The following is an 18,103-nucleotide window of genomic DNA, read 5'->3' on the forward strand; positions in this document are numbered from 1 at the left end:
GTGGTTGGGTTGCTAGATCCAGGTTTGGGAACTCCTGAAGATTTGTGGATTGGGCCTGGGGAAGACAGGGACCTCAGTGGGGTACAATGCCAGAATTCACCCTGCAAAGCAGGCATTTTCTCCAGGGAAACTGGACTCCGTAGTCTGGAGAACTGTCATTCCAGGGGAACCCCAGGTCCCCCGTGGATCTCCAGGCCTTTACTGCAGATTGGCAAACCTCAATCTGTGCCACTGTCTACAATTATCCTGCTCCTCAGCCAGCATCCTTGTATGGAAAGCTGCCATAACGTTGCTCCTCATCCCCTCCTAATTCCTTCTTTGCTCTCTCCTGCCCTCTGCTCTGGGGTTAGCTTCTCCTTAGGCCTCCGGTCTCTTTACTCACTTTTCTTGCAGGTTCCTGTATTGTGGATTCTGCCATCTTTCTACTGACCACAGAGACTCCAAACTCCCTGTCAAGGTCACCCACTTCTGAACCGGCCCCGTAGCGACTACCCTTCAGCGTCAGTCTGATCAGCAGCATGGAGCAGATGACGTCTGGCTCAGGACCAGGAAAACGTTCACCTACTGGTTTGTGCACATCAGCCCTAGTCAAAAGCACAGGAGGAGGTCAAGCGGCTTTCTTCTGGCCTGCACGCTTTGTCCCTTTGCCGTCCTGTCTTCAGAGACCCCTCTTTCCTCTCTTGTTTCCCTTTTCCAGTCCTCAAAGCAGTACGCATTTTTAGCTCTAAGGACACTGACCTCTCACTTCTCTCCAAGGAGAATGTCTATGAACATTCTGTGCTGCTCGTCGGATTCTCCCAGAACTCTGGGAACTTTCTGAGATACATACCAGTATCATCCCATCAGTGTTAGAGGTTTCACTACTATCAACCCTCGCCCCAGCATCTCTACGGCAATCCCAGTCCAATCCCAATCCCAATCCCAGTGCAATACCAGTTGGACCCAGTGCAGTATTTCCGCAGATGCAACAGCTAGAGCTTCCAGCCCCTTCGTGAGACTTTCACAAGTCCTCTTTACATGGCAGTCTCACACGCCCTCCCAGTCATCTTCTTGGGAGGTCCCCCTGCCCCATTGGGATCTGGACTGCAGGGGCCATTTTGAGCTGTCACAGAGGAGACGACCCATGAAAGTCATGATCCATGGATGGAAGTCTGTGCATCCGTGGAAACACTGCACTGGATCGGACCCAGAAAACACTGCACATAAACACCTTGGACCGGTAACTCTTGATTCCTCTGGGGCAGGGGCAGTCAACCTGTGGTCCTCCAGATGTTCATGGACTACAATTCCAATGAGCCCCTGCCAGCAAATGCTGGCAGGGACTCATGGGGATTGTAGTCCATGGACATCTGGGGGACCACAGGTTGACTACATCTGCTCTGGGGCACATGCCATCTGTGCCTGGTGAACTATCACCTTTGAATTTGTCCATCAGCCGTAGGACCTCCTTTCTCATCACCTCAATCCGAATTGGGTCTTTTGACACCCCTCCTGAAAGTTCTGGACTGGGCAAGCACCCTCCATAGTGAAGACAGAGGCCCCCCACAAGAATACATTCAGCTTCTCTGTTGTTTCCCCTTTTCTGATACTTTCATCCCGTGGTCATCCACGTAACCCATTGCCTCCCTGGCTGGTTTGAAGACATTTTTATTATTGGCCTTTAGGGTGTCTGCAAAATGTCCCTTTTTACTCATCTGACCATCAACTTGCATTTTATTGGCCACAGACGGTGTTTCCCTTACCCTCCCCCCTCCCCCCCCCCCCCGGGGAAAAGCCTTCCACTGCTTATCTTTCTGACCTGCTTCCATTATTTTGTTTGTTAACCATGCAGGCCTTTTTAATGCCTATTTCCTAACCCGTAGAACACATTTTGGCTGAGCTTCCAGTATTGTGGTTTTAAACAGTCTGCAGAAGAGCTGATGCTCGCATACCAGATGAAGGACTTCACGGAGGCAATGTGGGATGCAAACAAGCAGCCCGGTGACAGGGGCCTTGTTCTGATCTCAAAGTGTCTCTCCTCCCGCTTGATATTCTTACGAATGCAGAAGCTGGCAATGGCACATGAGGAATAATGTGCGTCTATGTGCTAAACCAGAGATCTGCTTTCTTGCTGACTATTCCATGAAAGAGACCATGGGCAACAAAAGTTGTGAGAATTATGCATGCATCCATATGTCCATAAACCTGCACATGCACGTGCATGCAATCCTGAGATTTTCATTTTCTCCCTTATTTCATGTAAATCGATACTAGGCTCCTAAATAGCCCAAGCAGATTTGAATACCACTCTCTTCATTGTATCCAAAGTCCACATTTGGGGGTCAAAGCAATCTGAAAGTTTAAAGAGAATGCATAATGCAATCCGACAGCAGAACGTCGTTTCCCCAGAGTGCCTTTTGCAGACGCATTCCTCCATGACCAACAGTATGTTTAAAAAAATCATTTCCCCAAAACTGATGCATAGGATACATCTGCAAAAAGTGATTTAAGGATCTTTACGTTTATTTGGCTCTGTTCCGCTTCCAAAAGGACAGAGCACCCATGCACAGCCTACAAAGTCCACAAGGAGGGAAAGGGTGGTATTATGCAAAACCCAGCTCCCTGGCTTTTCTGTTCTTATTTATATCCTGTTTATACAATCTCAGGACTGGATGTGGGTTTTTCAGGACCTTTTTTTTTGGGGGGGGATATGCACTGAGTCTTCAAAAAGTCCATTAAGTGTTAGGATATACAAGGGCTGACTCAACGGCATATATGAATCGTATCCTACAGGGAGCACAGGAGAAGATGTGTAGTTAGCATAGTTAGATCAGGAACTTCCTGGTATTTTTCAAATAATCTCCTCCTGTACTCTGTTTGGCTCAATTGGGAACTTGCTGCTCCTTTGAGCACAGCTCTTCCCTGCTTGCCTTCAGATGAAGAAGAGTCAGATAGCTAGGACCTTCTCTCCTCTTTCTCTTTACAAAGTTGTTTCAATTCTTAATAAAGCTATTTATTCTTTAATCAGCCTAGTGCTCCACCACTTTGCATGTTGAATTTCTGCTAACATTAAGTATATGGACCAGCGGATGGTCCAGAGATTTCAATTTCTACTGAACCCCAAAGCCTGGCCAATTTTTTTTCCTTCCTCTCTGCACACCTTCCAGAGCTGTTCCAGGAATTACAGTATAATATTTATAATCTTTAAAAATAACATCCTTTCCATGCTTCCCAATGACATGTGCCTCTGATTGGCGTTCACTGAGTGTTCCCAATAGGATAAAAGCTCTGCCCCAATGAGGGCCAGTCACAGTCTCCTCCCCACCTTGTCCTCCAGCAAGGCCAGCCCACCACTCTGCTCTCACCACCAGACTCCTGGCTGCCAGAAGATCGGGGAGCGGGGTGGGGGGGGGGGAGTTGTCTCTATGGCACCGTGCCTCTTTACTAGTTTCATAATATTTTGTACACTGAAAGTGGGCCTCAGCTTTTGCAGAAACAATACAACCAATAACACTGTCTTAAACAGAGTTATACCAAGAGTAGGGAATCAAACCCAGCACTCCAGATTAGAGTCCGCCACTGTTAACCACTACACCACGCTGGCTTGTGGGAGGGGGGGAGCAGGGGTGTGGAGCCTGGAGAAGGAGGGGTTTGGCGAGGGGAGAGTACAATGCCATTGTGTCCATCGCCCAAAGCAGCCATTAGCAGCCATTTTCTCCCGAGGAACTAATCTTGATCTTCTGGAGGTCGATTCTAATAGTGGGAGATCTCCAGGCACCATCTGGAGATTGTCAGCCCTGGATGGCACAAGAAGACGGCTCAGTGCCAAAAATCGCTCTTGAAGCTGATTGTTCAGAAGCCACCAAGCCAAGGTCCATCCAGTGAGACTGATCCAGTTACCAACCCTTACGAAGCACAGCAGTGGAGTTTTATGTGTGTTCCTGTTTGGTTTTTTTTTTTAATGTGGAACATCTACTGGTGCATTCCCTCCAATGGAAGTCTATGCACATGACGTCCATATTCCCGCCCCCAGGGACTGTGCCAGTAGATGGACCATGGCAGCAGCACCAGAGCACTGAGACACACTCATTGATCTGGCATCGATGTCACCACTGCCCGTCTTCCGAGGCTCCCTCTCCCCGCCCCCCCCCCCCGCAGTAAAAAACTTCCCAGGCCGCAAGCTTGCGGCCCGGGAAGCTTCTTACTGCGGGAGGGCGGGGAGAGGGAATCAGGGGCGCTCCCGCGCACCGCGCATGCGCGAATGCACCATGTGCAGCCGAAATCACGCATGTGCTGCCCTGCCAGTCCCCAGCCTCAGAAAGGTTGGGGACCACTGCTCTAAAGGCTGCTGAAGGCTAAAGAGTGGAGGCAACCTCGGAAGTCTGGCGAGAGTAGGGCCAGCCCAGCGTAGTACTGCACTGTATGTCGTTGGGCTGGGTCTGCCTCTGCTATGACTCCAAGGCTACTCCTGCCTGGGAGTGGTCTTGGAGGCAGCCCCAGCCCAGTGATGCAAAGCACTGTGTCACGCTGGGCTGGCCCCACCCCTGCCAGGAGGTAAGGAGGAGTTGGGGGGAGGGAGGGAGGGGGCAGGGATCAAGGATTCTCACCCCTTCTGTGGATGTTCCACCTAAGGGGTGAGAATCCTTGCTCCCTGCCCCCTCCCTCCTCCCCCAACCTCTTCCTTACCTGGATGTTCCACATAAGGGGCAAGAATCCTTGCCAGTTGATTTTTTTTCTTTTGAATGAACAGTTAAACCTGCCTTTCTCAACCAGGGTTTCATGAAACCCTGGGGTTTCTTGATGGCCCTGGAAGAGTTTCCTGATTGGGTGGGAGTTGATTTTTATATGCTTTTTAAAATCTGTCGAACTTTTATCCAGTGGTATATGGTCATCACCACCCCCACAAAGGCCAATGATGGGCCTGGAGGGGGTGGGAAGGGGAGGGGCCCCAGGTGGGCATGTCCACAGCTCTGCTTCCCAACCATGTTCTGCATGATGGCGCCACTTCTGGGGTTTCTCGAAGCCTGAAGAATGTTTAAGGGGTTTCTCGATGGTAATAAAAAGTTGAGAAAGGCTAAGCTAAACAAAGCAGCAAAAACCAATTCCCCCCCCTCCAAAAAAAAAATATTTGAAGGAACAAAACACAGCAGTGAGCAAAGGCAACAGTTAAGGTGACGGAATGCCATGTGCTCATTTGCCAGGAAATCAATCAAGCCAAGTGAGACGAAACCAATCAAGGGAAGTGGGGAAAGAACAATCAAGGGGACGTCTCAAGGGGGTTGAGCAGGAAAGCTGGAGGTGGATCGCGGAGCCCAGGGTGATTATGATTGGTGAGATGATGCTTGCCAAGGATGGTCGTTCCCTCCCCCCCCTAAAAAGTTGACAACATGCATCACAGAAAATGTTTTGCCCAGTTCTCCAGGTAGCAGCAAATCTTTCGAGACAGATGAGAAATACCCCACCAGATCAAACCCTTCATCTAACATCCTGCTTTCCATAGGAACTGCCAGGTGCCTCTTGCAAGCCCACTCCCCTCGTGGTTCACTTGACACCCACAGATAGACTGCTCTTGCACATGGAAGTCTCATTCACAGCTAGGAGCGACTGATGGACCTGTCCTTACCAAATCACCCATATTGCTGCTTTAGAACCCCCCCCCCCCTTGTGTGCGCACCTCTCCCCCCCCTGGCAGGGTAGTTGCACCATTAACACTGGTGTGTAGATTCATGTGGGTTACCGTGCTTGGTTGAAGTATCTGAATAAACTTTGAGCTCAGGGGCACCTTTAAGACCGACACATTAAATTAATGTTACAGGGCCACATATATAGACAGCGACTGGGTCAAGGATTAGTATGCTGCATCATGACGATTTTGACCAGATACAAGGGCCAGACAGAAATAACAAGAAGAGGAAGAAGAGGATTTGGTTCTTATTTGCTGCTTTTCTCTACCTGAAAGAGTCTCAAAGCAGCTTACAGTCGCCTTCCCTTTTCTCTCCCCACAACAGACAACCTGTGAGGTTGGTGAGGCTGAGAGAGCCCTGAGATTACTGCTCAGTCAGAACAGCTTTATCAGTGCTGTGACTAGCCCAATGTCACCCAGATGGCTGCATGCAGAAGAGCTGTTTTTTGTACCCTTTGTACAACCCAAAGGAGTCCAAAAGTGGCTTACAAACACCTTTCCCTTCCTCTTCCCACAACAGACACCCTGTGAGGTAGAAAGGGCTGAGAGAGTTCTAAGGGAACTGTTCTGCAAGAACTGCTCTGTGACTAGCCCAAGGTCACCCAGCTGGCTGCATGCAGAAGAGCAGTGGAGAGTCAAGCCCAGTTCTCCAGATCAGAGTCCGCTGTTCTTAACCACTACACCTCAGGGGCTCTTAATCAAAAGGCAAAATCCTAACTGAAATGGGGACACTGCAGCTGGAGATGTTTGGCCTGCTGAATTTTCACTCAGCTGGTGAAGCGTCAACAGGCCTGCCAGGTGACTGGCTGGCCAAGCCATTTTCTGGAAAGATGTATTTCACTCCATTCCCTCCTCAAGGGAATCAAGCCCAGAAATTTCATACACATTTTTAAAAAAGAAATAGTCCTACTGCTCTGATGCATTTCCAGATGGCACCATCCTTCAGTGACGTCGAACATCTCAAAAGCCTCTGCTTGGATACGTTCATGGCCTACCCAGGGAGCTTAGGGAAACATGCACATGCCAAGGAGTCTCCTTCACCAGTCAGCTTCACAGAGCCCCTGCAAACTAGCTTTGGCTGACAGAGAGACAGACAGACAGAGAGCAACTAGCCCATGGTACTGTTACCAACCTCCAGGGAGAGCCTGGTGTTCACTAGGAATTACAGTGGATCCCCAAACTACAGACATTATTTTCCCCTGGAGGAAGAGCCACCTTTGATGAGTGGGCTCCAAGGTATCAATCAGTCAATCAATCATCCAATCATTTATTCACTGTCTTTGACCAATAGATAAAAAAGCAAAGGAAATTATACAAAGGATTAAAACCAAGTCAATCCTCCAGATCATAATTTAAAATATAAAGTGCTGTGAGCTTTCCAAACAGTATATGACAGAATCTCCCCGTTTTTAAAATCCACGAAAGGTTATGCAGAGAAAATAGACAGAATACATTTTGTAGCATTAGCTGTCTTTCATATTCTGCTAGTTAGGCAGGCAAATTTGGCAATCTTGCTTGTAAGATCTCTACTCCATGGTATCACATCCCTGCAGAAGTCCCTCTCCTTCACAAACTGCACCCCACACAGACACAATCCTAAAATCTCCAGGGATTTCCCAAGCCAGAGTTGGGAACCCTAGTGCAAGGTCACCCTAGGGCAAGGTCTCCAGACCTCACAGTTCAGGTCTCTTTGGACTTCCTCATATGAACACGACATCGTATTGTCGTTATCAGAAATTCACATCTCACCCACTGGGGAAAAGATCTAGAAGAAATACTAAGAAAGTCAAAAGAATTTCTGAAGCTGCCTTACATCAGACCAGAACATGGCCCACCTAAGGTGTGATGTTTTATCCAACTGGTAGCAATTCAAAGGTAGAGAGAGGGCTCCTTTAACATCTGCTTTCAAAGGACTTTCAAGAACCATTGACACCTGAAGGTTCCAATTCATAACCTTCAGCAAACAAAATGTGCATTGAGCCACGGAGCGACCGCCCATCCTTATGCAGATGTGAGAAACAGTTCGGTGTAGTGATTAAGAGCCACAGCCTCTTAATCTGGAGAACTGGGCTTGATTCCCCACTCCTCCACATGCAGCCAGATGGGTGACCTTGGGCTAGTCACAGCCCTGATGGAACTGTTCTCGCAAAGCCGTCCTTTCAGAGCTCTCTCAGCCCCACCTCACTCACAGGGTGCCTGCCTGTTGTGGGGAGATGTAGGGAAGGTGATTGTAAGCTGCTTTGAGACTCCTTCAGGCAGGGAAAAGCAAGGTCAAAAAACCAACTCGCACTCTTCTGGGAGCATTTTGACCACACTGTGTAATCAGTGACTCCTTCTTCCATGAGGACCCTAATGCAGGAAGCCTTACTAGGAAAAGGAAGACAAGACTGAAGACAAGCACTCTGGAAAGACCAGCAGAGAAAAGTCCTTCTCAGCACTTGAGATCTTTTGACTAGGGAATCCAGAGGGTGGGAGAAAATTACTTTGCCATATTAAAAAAAAAAAAAAGAGCCAGAGAACCAAATGCAAATTTTAGCCTCTCTTTTCTCCCTGCATCTCCACTATCTAGTTTTTGGCACGGATTTCCTCTTTGCTCATCAGCTCCAGCAGCTATTTAACATCTGCTCTGGTCTCTCTGCCTTCTCTCATGGCCCTGTTGCAAACAGACTTGGTGACCTTCAAGAGACTGCATACAATGGAGTGAGCTTTGTTGGAAGAAGAGCTGGTTTTTATATCCCACTTTTCACTACCTGAAGGAGCCTCAAAGTGGTTCACAATCTCTTTCCCTTCCTCTCCCCACAACAGATACCTGCGAGGGAGATGGGGTTGAGAGAGCTCTTAGAGAACTGCTCTGGGAAAACAGCTTTAACAGGACTAGGATCAGCCCATGGTCACCCAGCTGGCTGCATGTGGAGGAGGAGCGACGGAATCAAACCCAGTTCCCCAGATTAGAGTCTACTGCTTTTCACCACTACACCAAGCTGGCTCAGAACAATTTAGTTGGCAGTGTGCAGTGTGTGAAGGCCGGGAGACAGGGCGTCTACATGATTGCTTTTTCTTTCTTTTGACGAAGGTCAAACTTAATGTTGTCCTAAGTGACACAAAAGGTATTTGGGTGGTTCTGTTACCAGGGCCTCCCATAAAAGCCCTTGGGCTCCTCCCACTTTTTCAGCCAGTGGACCCACTTCAAATTTGCCAAGGCCCCCTGGATGGGCATATGACCCCCCCACTGAGAATGGCTGAGTTAAAGGAATAGAAGAGCTGAGTTTTTTTATACCCTGCTTTTCACTACCCGAAGATGTCTCAAATACTTTTCCCTTACTCTCCGTAAAGCAGATACTGTGAAGTAGGTGGGTCTTATAGAACGGAAGGCTGGTATAAAAATGAATGAATGAATGAATGAATGAATGAATGAATGAATGAATGAATGAATGAATGAATGAATGAATGAATGAGGCATCTGTCTGCGAACTCAGGAAAGCTGCTGCCAGTTTGAATAGACATTATTGACCTCAACTGACCAAACGGTCTGATTCAGTATAAGGAGAATATGCAAACCCAAAAGAACCTCAAAACACAAAACTATACATGTAAAAGTCACAAGAGCACAATGCTGCATAATGTCGCCTCACTTTTCAATGATCCTTTGATTACTTATTGAGTATATTGGATTTGAGAATGGTTTTGTAAGGTTTGCTTGTATTGTTATTAAAATTGTACTTATACTTTTTCAATTTGTACGGTTTTGTGTTTTGAGGTTCTTTGTGGTTTGCATATTATCCTTTCTGAATTTTGCCACAAAGTTCCCTGTTTTGTTACTGATTCAGTATCAAGAACCTTCCTGAACATCTTTTGTCCCCGGGGCCCTGGTCCCCAGGGCCCTGGTCCTGTAACATCCACAGCCTGTGTTTTATCACTATTTGGGCTCATTCCAGTGGTCTTCTTAAAGCTGTTTAGCGTAAGTTGCTGGTGTTTTTGCTTGTTGGTTTGTTTTTGCTTTTTGGGGATCAGCTCCTTTCTTCAGGGCATTAAACCTCCAAGCAGGAAGGGGTGGATTTATAATGCCTCTTAGGTGCATGCATTCAAATGCTTGTATGTGATTATTGCTGTGCCACACACCACATGGCCTGTCATGCCACAGACTGAATTGCAACTGCTGGGGCATATTTTCAACCACACGGTCATAGGATGGAACAATGTTATTGTTCCGGGTGTTTATTTAACCAAAAGAACAAACGTAATTTGGCTTTTTAAGCACATGGAAGATTTGCTATTGCAGAGTCAATGAATACCCCCTGCAGCAGATGGAAGAGAAAATTCAGCAGTATTTCATTGGAAGAAAGTTGATTTTTAATTCCTCATCCCAGCTGCTTGAAAAGCCTCCCTCCCCCTCGGTCTTCCCTTTGATTTTACTTCTGGGGTAGTCAAACTGCGGCCCTCACGATGTCCATGGACTACAATTCCCATGAGCCCCTGCCTGCATTTGCTGGCAGGGGCTCATGGGAATTGTAGTCCATGGACATCGGGAGGGCCGCAGTTTGACTACCCCTGCAATAGAACACTTCCTTTTCACCTTATACCCTGTTTCCTCATCCCGAATATTTCTCCATAAAGTGCCCCCCACCCCCCACCCAATAGTTATCACCGCATCAATAAACCAGCACGTTAGGCCTATGTATAAACGATGTGCATCGTAACATAAATACCACATCCACGGCACACCGAGAAAGTGCACAGTGCGCATACGCAGAACACAAATGAATCCACAAACCGTGAAGAGCAGGGAATTAAATCCCCTGACATGAATGAGAAAAAAGGAAATAAACAGGGAATATTTGCTCCACTTTAGGGGGGAAAGGTTTGTGCAGTGATTTTTTTTTTTTATGTTAACCGGGGTGTGAGACTGTGTTGGGTTTTCAGCGCGGAAACATTGAAAGGGATGCAGCTGGAATGAAGATGATCGCCACTGATTCTTCCAAAGGGCCAGATCCTCCATGGGTACTCAAGCTTCCACTCAAGGATCCCACAACAACATTTGCTACAGTAGCGATCCCCAACCTGTGGGCTTCGGACCACATGTGGTCCGTCGACTAATTGGAGGTGGGCCCCAAAGGACGCCTTCTCCCCCCCCCCCCCCGACCCTTTACTTCATCCCCCTCCAGCCCTTTACAACACACTTCGGGTGTCATTGTTTCCCATCACTCCCAGATGGGACTATCTCGTTGCAGAGAAACAAGCTCAGGGTTCCCATTGATTTGTCATTGTCATGAGTTAAAATTTCCATGAAAATATAATGTTCGTTATGTTAATTGTTGTGGCATGTCTGTATCTTATTTTGAAGGGATGTTTAAACATTACCATAGCAATCAGAGAGCATTAGGGCAGTGGTTGAGAGTAGAGGAGTAAACTACCCCCGCGCGCACACACACCGGGCCTCAGTAAAATTGTCAAGCATTGAGTGGTCCCCGGTGATAAAAAGGTTGGGGACCACTGTGCTACAGTTTTAGGAGTCTACCTCGTTGCATTCTCCCGACGGTCACCAGATCCCTGAAGGAGATCTCTTGGGACCCTTTTAACAGCACGATCCTAAGCAGCACTTTGGTCAATGGGCTTCGAAGGGTGAGGCGCCGTTTCGATGGCACGGAAAGAGCAGTGGGGGTGATGGGTTTTTTGGCCAGCGGAGGTTTTCTCACCCCTGAATGACAAGTCGTTACAACCTGCCAAACATTGCCTTTTCAGTACAAACCCTCCAGGGGGGTCTATCCCCCCTCACTTCCTGTCTCCTTGTGTTGAAGAGAAAGCTCCATTGGGATCCAGCTCTTTCAAGAAAGAAAGGAAACCACCACGGCACTACGGAGCACACAGCCTCCCACCAATGCTCATTCCAAAAAAGAGGCTGGATTTACGAGCGAGCCCAGCAGGCCCAGCCAAACTCAACCGGGTAGCCGGACTCCACGGTCACTATGACTACTAGAAGCAGCAAAGGAAACCCGGGAGCACAAGAGATGCAGTACTGGAGTGGAGAAGATTGCCCAAGGTCTGAGACAGCTGGGTTCCAACCTCTTTGTCCATTGCCTGGTTTGATCCCCAGGTACATTTCAATCACAGAATCAAAGAGTTGGAAGGCATCAGACAGGCCAACAATGCTCATTGCAGGATCAGCCTAAGTACAAGTATCTGTCCAGCTGCTGCTTGAAGATTGCCAGTGATGGGGAGATCACCACCCCCTCAGGCAGCTGATTCAACTGCTGAACTACTTGTACTGTCAATCCCCCCCCCCCCGAAATCTAGCCCGGACCTTTCTACATGTAGTTTAAACTCACTACTGTGAGTCCTCTCCTCCGCTGCCTGCAGAAACCTTTCCCTGCCCTCCTCTAAGTGACAACTTTTAAGACAAATTCAGAACATTTGAGATACTCCAAGAGAGCCATCCGATCCCCTCTCCACCTCCTCTTCTCCAGGCAAAACAGGGTCCCTCCACCTTTCCTCATTGTACTAGGTCCCCAGGGTCCAGATCACCCTCATGGGTTATCTGGGAAAATGTCACCCATCCATTTCTGCAGAGCCAGCTCCTGTTAAATGCACAAGAGCAGGTCAGGATGGGTTTCTCAAGCACACAGATATGAAGCTTATACTGAATGACACCATCGGCCCATCAAAAACACGGAGCCACAGCTTCCCCTAATTCCCCCCCCCCAATCCATTTTTCACCTGCTGGCAACCCAGACAGACAGGAACCTTCCTGGAAATCTTTAGCAAGGCTGCCTCCCAAGGGGGGGCTACAGAGAGAACAGAGAGGGAAGTGTTGTCCCCGTAAACACTCACCCTGCTCTTAAGAAGACAATCCCTGCCTGGCGACCACCCCTTTACACAGGAGTCATCGATATACACCCCAAATCCTCCAATGCAAACAGCCTTCTTCGCCTTCACCTTCCGTGAGGATTGGGGTCTTTTTGTGTGTGTGCATGTGTGTTTGGGTGGTTGTTATTTAGTCTTCTCCAAGCCAGTATTAAACATCACCAGTTCTCCACCCAGGGGAAACCAGACTGCTTCAGAGCACCACCGGCCTTGGCAAATCCTTTCACGGACCCCAGAAATGGAGTTGGAGCTCCCCCTTCTGGGAGACACAGACTATTCTTTGGGATGGTTTGTTTAGCGACTGGCGACACCAGAACGGAGCAGGGCTGTCGGGCTGCGTAGCCAGAAAGAAAGCGCTTTAGGTCAGGTGCTCGCCTGGTCTTTTGGGGGGCCATTAGCAACATGTTTGCTTCATGCATTTCTGCACCCAGCAGGCCTTCCTGTGACTTGAAATTTCTTCCAGCCCTGGGCACACTCTCCTTCCCTCCCCGGTTTATTGAGACATTTTCAAGGCCTGCCGTCAAGCCCCGATTGGCTCCCCTCCGCAGCCCCAACGTTTCCCAGTGATCCCACATGTCTCCTCCTCTTGTTCCAATTCCAAGAGGCAGACCTCTCATGACCCCTGGGCCCAGACCATTCACTGCACCCTCCTTCTGAGGTTTCCCAGCTTTTGGGCTTTTCATCCCTTTAACGCTCTTCCCAAACATGTCCGGAGATCATCGGCTAGAAGAGCTTGTCTTGGACTGACCCCGAGAAGGCATGCCAAACGCTACACGCTCAAAGGGAAGGGACAGGAAAGGAAAAGAAACGAGGCGTGTGTGTGCAGGGGGAGGGCGGGTTAAGCAAAGACAGTACTAAGCTGTCCTCTGCTGTGAGCAGCGATGTGCATGTTGCCGGCCCCACAAGTGAGAGATTTCAGCTGGGCAGTCATCGGGCTTCCTGAAATCCCTGAACTAAGAGGATTACGTACAGTCTCTTAAATAGGCCTCGGCATCTTAAATGGGTGATATTGTCTTGAAGCCAGCGAGCATCCAACCACCCAGGCAACAGAGGGAGAAGAAATCAAGCCCGAGCGCACCTGCAGGGCTAGCGCATCGTCCAAGAGAAGGACGTTAGCACGGCCTGCATGCTCGGGCAAGCTACTCGCAATGAGCTCACGTCTCGGATCGCCCCTGGGTAAATTCATTGAGTGGGGGTGTCCATACAAATGACACAGGTGCCTACAGATGGTCTCCTGCAAAAACACCCACCCACCCCTCCCCAATTCGCCCACCTAGCCTCTGCCTCCAGACTTGCTGCTCTACATCAGGGGTAGTCAACCTGGGGTCCTCCAGATTTTCATGGACTACAATTCCAGATGTTCATGGACTACGTTTGCTGGCAGGGGCTCATGGAAATTGTAGTCCATGGACATCTGGAGGACCACAGGTTGACTACCCCTGCTCTACATGACACAACGTTCCCTGCCCCCAATCATGCAAACACATCTGTGCATCATGGCACCAACATGCAACCTCTGGGCCCATCAGAGAGACATGGGAATGAACGGACACCTCTTGATTCTCTCTCTCTCACACACACACACACACAGACACAACACTCAGGTTCCTGTCCAGATCCTCTTGCAAAGCCACACTAAGATTTTGCCTCTTGATTATTTTGCTTTCAGGTGAGCACACGTCCCTTCCCTGTTTGCAGAACCAGCCTGGCTGGACTTTTTGGACACATGTGACAAGAGGTGGCCCTGTTCTATGGCACACAGAACCCTGTGGACAAAGGTGCAAATGAGCTCCCAAGGCACACCATTACACACCCACACAAACATATTCACTCACAGCAGAATTCACCAACACTTCCCTCTCACACACTGGATTCCTTGTCTCTCCTTTCTTTCCTCTACAGCCAATCCAAGCCCAACAGAACTTTTATCCTGCTCCCCCAAGCCCAGCACGGGACTCTGCTCTTCTTCCTTAATGCTGTAGCCCGCCCTAATCCCCTTCCTTCCCTGGGAGGAGGAAGGGGCGGCTGAGTCCCAAGCACACGCAAAGTGCAGTAAAAGAGGGCGGGAGAGAATGCACGCAGAGCATTTTTCTGCTGAGTCGCAAAGAGCTTTCGCGTCAGATGAGCTCCCGATCAATGCGGGAGGAACACCAAACTGGGGACGCTGGCTTGGACTAGGTGGACGTGGAAGGGGGAAGGCCATGATCCACTGGCTTTGTCTGGTTTGATTGGCACAGGGGGAAAGAGCTGCCGGTTTGGGCATCCTGCAGCAGCAAAGCACGCCTGTGTGGAAGAAGCCATTCAAAACGGGGAGACCAAATCAGGAGAGGCATCAAGTCACACACTCCCAAAAGAATTGTGTGTGTGATGTTTATACATGGCGGAGGCCCTTGTTGCCTGGATGGATGAGGCCGTGTAAGGAGGGGAGGGTGGGAGGTGGAAAGATGCCCAAGTGAATTGTGGAGGGAGGGAGTGCACCTGCATGAACAGGGAGAAACCTGTCTTCCTGACATTTGTGCACCGTGCAGGGAAAGGAACATGCAAACTTTGGAAATCTGCATCTTTGTGCTGACACCAGCATAGGACAGAGAAGAGAACCAGTGTGGCACATTGTGTGTGTGCTGGCGTGGGGGGAGAACAACTGAGGGGAGCGTTCGGTGAGAATGGCAGGGCACATCTGGGCACCGGGATGCCAAGCTATAGGGGAGGGTGTGTGTGCAGCCGTGTGTACATGGATGAGTGCACACATCAGCCAAAACCTTAGATGTGAGGAGCTGACGAGAGTTTTCTCTGCTGCCTTGTTTTGATGTGCAGACCGTGAGGCGAGAAGGAAGCGAGCCTCTTCCGGCACATAAAACCTGGCCCCTGACGGTGCCCCAGGAAACACTGCCGGCATGTCCCGAAAGACCCCCTCAGGGGTGTTTGTGTGTGTGTGTGTGTGTTGCACAAGAGGGGAAGAAGGGGGTGCCCAGTGGAGCGGGCCTGAGCATAGAGTCCAGCCCGCAGCGCGAGTGGGTGGGAGTGTGCCTACCTGGGAGCAAGAGAGAGCTTGAGTCACTGGGTATGCCCACCGGGGACTAGAAAGATCAAGGCATCAGAGGGAGTGCATGTGTGTGTTTGCCATGCAAAGGAGGATGCTCATCAGGCGCTTCCAGTTTTACTTCCTTTCTGTGTAACTCTCCCAAAGCTGCTTAACTCCCATGAAGGCAGCAGCCCTCCCCCCCCCTGCTCTGGATGGGGAAGGGGGCACGGACAAGCCCCACCCTTCTCCCCAAGCTTGCCTCAGACTGCCAACCAGAAGAACAAATCCTTACATTTGGGAGGGGAGGGAGAGAAGGATTTGGGGGTGTTTTGTCTGTGCACACTGGGTTCTTTTTTGCTCTCCTTTTGCTTATGCGTGTGGGAAATGATACCCAGACCACCTCGACCCCAGTTCAAACACACATGTCAATTGCCCCCCCTCCACTCCCCCCCACACTTCCCTTTTCCTTAGCCTCTATGCACCTATTTATCTTGGCTGGACCTGCCAGCAATTAGGACCAGTGTCAGAGCTCTCCCCAAATAATGCTGTAGAATTGGGCATGACCCCCCTTCCAGGAGCTTAGCTTATCCCAAGCAGATCCCGGCACCATCCCTCCCTCCCCAACACACTACTGATCTCTCTCTCTCTCCTTCCCTCCTTCCCTCCCTCTCCCCTCTCTTGTACATCCCCCCCCCCAATTGTTAGTCCATGGGGAAGGGGGAGTTGTAATCCTCACAGCCGAAAATTTAAGTGGCATCCTTCTGGCTTCTCCGTTCCCCAAACACAACAGGGCTCTGTATTAAGCAAAAAGGACGCCATCTCCTTGGGGACTGACCCCCCTCCCCCCTTTCTTGGACTCTATTAGATGCTGTCTTGATCAATATAGCCTGGCTTACACAGAACCCCCGAAGAGGGGGGGGCGAGCAAGGGAGAGGAAGGGGCTCTGCAGCCCTCCAGCCGGGAGCAAGAGACGTGACTGCAATGCCTGAAACACGTCTCTCCCCCCCCCAACACACTCCAGTCTCTCCCCGTTATTTCACAAGCGCTTCTTTTAAAATCCGACACCCCCACCCCCCAACCAACCCGCCTCTTGGGAAAGACAAAAAACATTATTCCAGCCACCCGGGGCATCCTGACAGCTCCCGCCTAAGAACAGGTAAGAGGAAAACAAAACCGACACGTCTCCTGGTGCGGGGAGGGGGGGAGGGGGGTGGGGAGGGGGCATCTCGTTCCCACCTCGTCCCCGTCGCAACCACCTAGGTACACACAAGCGCATGGGTTGTACCCGTGCGTACACAGGCACACGCATGCACACGACTTCGCCAGGCATTTCGCAAAGGGGGTTGCGGGGGGGGGGGGAGACACCGCAAAGGAAAAAGGGGGATGGGCTGTAGAACCCCACCGTGGTTTTTTTCTGGTGTGATGTAGGGGGGGGGATGGGAAGGGGTCAGGGAGTTGCCGGGGTGGGGAACATGAATTGAGGGAAGGGGTTGGGGCTCAAAGGCTGGAGAAAGATGGATAGATGGGAAAATGGATCTAGATAGATAGATAGATAGATAGATAGATAGATAGATAGATAGATAGATAGATAGATAGATAGATAGATAGATAGATAGATAGATAGATAGATAGATAGATAGATAGATAGATAGATAGATAGATAGATAGATGAGTGGACGGATACAGTGCATGGACAATTATGGAGTGGATGGATACAGTGGACGGATAGACAGAGTGTCTGGCTCCCGGTAGGCGCAAGAGGACAGGCTGGCGGCGGCGGCGCCTTCCCCCTTACCGGCAGTTAATGCTCGTCCGTGCGGGAGCTGCGGCGGCCGGGGCTTCTCATTCGGCACGGTCGGAACTTGTGCGAGACCCTCTGGGCGCCGAGCGCATAGTGGGCGCGTCGCTGATGCTGCAGGCGTGGGCAGAGTGGGGCTCTAGCAGTCCTTTTCATGCTCAGACGGAGACTCCTCGCCCTCGCTCCGGATCGCAGGCATGAAAGGCAGAGAGGCACGCCGGAGGGAGGAAGAAGAGGGCGGAGGGGAGTGTGGAGTGGGTGGGGGGGAACCAGAGAGAGATCCAACGAGTCCGGCGCCGCCGTGCCTTCCTTCGCGCTCCTCACCGGCTCCCGCTGCTCCAGCCGCTCTCCTTCTCCCGTCCTCTGCACTCCGAGGCTGTCTTTTCGCCGGCCCCCGCGCACGCACGCACCCGCCCGCCCGCGCTCCCGGTCGGAGTCGCCCCCCTCTCCGCCCCGCTTTCCCTCCGATGAATCAGTTCGCAGCAGCCATCGAGGGGGGAGAGCGAAGCAGGCGCCGGAGCCAGCCGGGAGAACAGGGAAGGTGCGGAGAGGAGGGAGGGGGGGGCGGAGGCGAGCGAGCGAGCGCTATGAGCAAAGGCTGGAGGAGAGCGCCAGAGCCGCCGGGGGGCGGGGCTTCTCCGCCGGGGGGCGGGGCTCCAGAGCGGCAGCAGGGAAGGAATGGAGAGGGGCGGGGCCGGGGGCGGGGCCCTGGAGCGAAAGAAGGTGGGGGGGGCGGAGGAATCCTAAAGAGGCTGGGGGGGGG

At 50.6% G+C, this 18,103-nt stretch overlaps 1 protein-coding gene across 1 annotated transcript in view; it reads right to left on the reverse strand.

Moving 5' to 3' along the window:
- BRINP1 (BMP/retinoic acid inducible neural specific 1) overlaps positions 1–17,949 on the reverse strand; it is a 152,139-nt gene extending 134,190 nt beyond the window's left edge. Inside the window, exon 1 of the mRNA XM_077305687.1 lies at positions 17,338–17,949. The gene's annotated coding sequence lies outside the window, so the exon portion shown is untranslated. The remainder of the gene's footprint in view (positions 1–17,337) is intronic.
- Positions 17,950–18,103: the final 154 nt, after the last annotated feature.

The sequence above is a fragment of the Paroedura picta genome, chromosome 12 (genome assembly GCF_049243985.1).
Source record: "Paroedura picta isolate Pp20150507F chromosome 12, Ppicta_v3.0, whole genome shotgun sequence".
Classification (NCBI taxonomy): Eukaryota; Metazoa; Chordata; class Lepidosauria; order Squamata; family Gekkonidae; genus Paroedura; species Paroedura picta.